This window comes from Rhinoderma darwinii, assembly GCF_050947455.1.
Source record: "Rhinoderma darwinii isolate aRhiDar2 chromosome 11 unlocalized genomic scaffold, aRhiDar2.hap1 SUPER_11_unloc_3, whole genome shotgun sequence".
Lineage (NCBI taxonomy): Eukaryota > Metazoa > Chordata > Amphibia > Anura > Rhinodermatidae > Rhinoderma > Rhinoderma darwinii.
In genome coordinates, this window is record NW_027461855.1 from 196,049 (window position 1) to 199,827 (window position 3,779).

The 3,779-nt window shown below is 42.0% G+C and overlaps 1 pseudogene; it reads right to left on the bottom strand.

Moving 5' to 3' along the window:
- Window positions 1–1,509: 1,509 nt before the first annotated feature.
- LOC142698042 (uncharacterized) lies at window positions 1,510–2,476 on the bottom strand (annotated as a pseudogene).
- Between the last annotated feature and the right edge of the window lie 1,303 nt (window positions 2,477–3,779).

Consider the following 3,779-nt stretch of genomic DNA (forward strand, 5'->3'; position numbering starts at 1 on the left):
AAAAAAATAAAAAAAACATATAGGCACATACAGTATTCTTCCGTCTTCTATTTTCTCCCCTGCGATGCATCAGAAAATAAAGGTCAATAATTCCCCATCATGTAACTCTGCTACCTGTCAACTCAAAAGTCATCTGTCAGAGGGAAAAAAATTCCCCCGTCGTGTAATTCCCAAGTGACTCTTTCTGGTTTTTCGCCATGGGGAAACATTTTTCCCTCTTGTGGATGACTTTTCAGTTGACAGGTAGCAGAGTTACATGGTGGGGAATTATTTTTCTATATGGGGAATTATTTACTATAATTGACCCCAGAAGCTGGCGTAAATGATAGCGGAATAAGGCTCCTGGCTGGCGTAGAGTTCACTCTGTGGGGCGTAACAAGGTAGAGGCCCATACCGGACCCCGGACCTTCCCCCTCTCCAATCAGGCTAAACATTCATTAAGAGACGTTCACCTCCTAATAAGTGTGTCACATCCTGTAAACTCTTTATTAAGGCTGGCGTATAAAACGCCAGTCTTAATAAATCTCGCCACGGAATATCCTTTGGAAAAAAAATGGACATTAAAATTGATCAAAGTTGGAAGCTTCAAATTCAATTGGGGAGGTTTATGAAAAGTAGTGCAGAGGAAAAGTGGAGTCGTTCCCTTCAGTAACCAATCAGATTCCATCTCTCCTATTCCAGAGGATCTTTGGAAACCTAAAATCTGATTGGTGGCTCTGGGCGACTACTGTACTTTTCTTTTGTACTACTTTTCATGAATCTTACCGAATGTGTGCAGACCTCTATTGACCAATGCAAAGAAGTTTTTCCAAAGGACTAAAAACTACTATGGGCAGCCATTGTTGCACTCCTTTGGGCATTGTCACGCAGCTTCTTCACAAACTGGAGAAAAACAAAGCTCCTATCTAGGTGAAGGAAGTATTCACTTTGCAACTTACCGAGTTTGGTGTTTCTGAATGACTAAATTATGATCGTGGATCAGGACCCTATCGGTGACCATAAAGATAGAAAATATATTTTTAAAAAATGGTCTGTAATACTAACACGCTGATGCTTTAAAGAGGACCTGTCACTGGTCATATAATGTGAACTGGTCTACTGACCTGAATAGCGCTGTCTCCCTGATTCCAGCACTGTTTTTCTTTTTTTCCTGATATAGAGATATGACCCACTGTTGTGTTGGCTCCCTATATGCTAATTTGCTGTAGTTAGTCAAGGGGGTGGGGCTAGCTTCCCTGCCTCTGATACTGACCAACCAGCGCGAGGCAGCTTGAGGGTAGTTCACGCCTTGTTGGCTAACTACAGCATATAGGGAGCCAACACAACAGTGGCCATATCTCTGGAATGTGGGGGTCCAGGAAAAAAAGAAAAACAGCGCTGGAATCAGAGACAGCGCTAATCAGGTCAGTAGACTGGCTCAACTTATATGACCAAGTGACGGGTCCTCTTTAAATTTGGAGAAGAAAAACACTATTAGTTGCAAGATAAAAATGGATTCACATCCACATGTGTGTAATAAATTAAGATGAGTTTTATTTCGTTTTTTTTTATGCATTACAGGTTCCAAAAATAGAATTGATGCCTTAGGAGTCATTTTCTGATTGACATTTCTGTAATATTCCTCATCAGTTGGAGCATGAAAACGGCGCCTCGATTGAGTGCATGATTTGATGTATCGCCATGTCTGCCTTACGGGCAAAAAGTTTCCCACATTTTGCACATGAAAATGGCTTCTCCCCTGTGTGGGTCCGCTTATGAGTGACAAGGTGTCCTTTGTAAAACATCGCCCACATTCAGAACAGGAGAAAGGTTTCTCCCCTGTGTGTGTCCTCAAGTGATAGATGAGGGCGCCCTTGTTGGTTAAATATTTTCCACACTCCGAACAAGAAAAGGGTTTTGTCTTCGTGTGAGTTATTTGATGTTTAACAAGATACGATTTGTACTGAAAACACGTCCCACAATCGGAGCACTGAAATGGGTTCTCTCCTGAGTGAAATTTCAGATGTGTTGCAAGTATAGCTCGATTTGTAAAACATCTTCCACACTCGGGACATGGGAAGAGAATTTCACCAGTGTGGGTACGTTGATGACTTACCAGCTTTGACTTTTGACTGAAACACTTCCCACACACTGAACATACAAAGGGCTTTTCTCCAGTGTGAACTCGGTAATGTCTAACCAGGTCAGATTTACGCATAAACAATTTTCCGCATTCTGAACAAGAGAAGGGTTTCTCCCCTGTGTGGATTCTTTTATGGACGTTAAGAGACCCGTTTTGGGTAAAACATTTCCCGCATTCAGAGCACTGATACTTGTCACCACTTCCATGGGCTATTCTACCATTATGGGAGTCTGTTATATTGTGAGAAATGGGGTAATGTCCTGGAGAATTGTGTGCGGGTTTGTCATTGTCTATGTTACAATCAGAAGACAACATGAGACATTTCTCCAGTGTATTCTTGATCATGGATCCATCTGCACGAGAAAAATAAAATCTTTAAATATTAAAGTTTACTACAGAAACATCTTACAATAACAAGCAAATATTTATAAATCACTATTATTGAAAGGATCAAGGCTAAGGCCTCGTTCACATCTGCGTTGTGGTCCCGTTATGACGTTCCGTCGGAGGTTTCCCGGGACCAGGAACAGACACAAACTGACGGAAACCAGAGGTTTCCGTTTCCATCGCCATTGATTTCAATGGTGACGGATCCGGTGCCCATGGTTTCCGATTTTCTCTGTTGTGCATCGGACCCGTAGTTTTGCCGGAAGCAATTGCCTAGGCTATTGCGTAATTTGATGAAGAAAATCGGAATCAAAACGGTAGGTAAAGACAGGCGGGTCAAATCCGCACCGTTCTTTTATGCGTTTTTAAGTCGGTTTTTACATTTTGCTGCGTTTTTTTTCCAATTTTGTCAGATACAATTGTGAGGCAGAAACGCAAGATAAATTGACATGCTGTAGATTAGAAAATACGCACCGCAGGGCAACTTATGTGCAGGAAAAATTCTGCTTTGTGTAGATGAGATTAGTTGAAACCTGATTTGCCTTCGCCGGTACTGTATTACGCTGCGGATTTGCTGCAGGAAAACCTGCACGGCAACTCCGCACGTAATACGCAGCGTGTGCATGTCACTGAAGGCTCCTCCTTCCCACCTCTCATATGGCAAATGCATTTTCCTCACTAGTTTACATTGGCAGAGAAGATGGCAGAATACGAGACTGACGCAGGGATTAGACATGGGCAATATGTTCATCTTTTCTGTATTTAGTGGTTAGTAGTCACCTAGACTGGTATCTGTGAGAATGTCCTCCTCTGTATTCTGCCAATCATGCCAGATAAATGTCTCTCCTTCTTCCTCTAGCCCTTCCACCTCTTCAACTTTAATAATAACCAGTTCTTCAGCCTAAAAAAAGAAATAAATCAAGAAAGACAAAAAATCTAACAAACATAATAACGTTCAATATGTGTAGAGGTTCCACAGGTCACAATGTCGTTTCTAAGATATTTGCTATATACCTGATGACTCTGTCGGACATTGTGATTTTTCTCTGGTCTATCCTTGGGGTTCACTGGACTGGCACATCTCCCTGCTGGCCATTTCCTACTGGATCCATCTATAGGAAACACGTGGACAGTGACTGAATACATAGTGTATATTTGATGAAAAGATGGTGGGGTGACAGATAGGTGACCCTCAAAACTGTTCTCTTCTTAAGGGGTTATGCGGGGACCAAAATGTATTAGCGGTGTAGTCTGTGCAGCATGTGAGTAC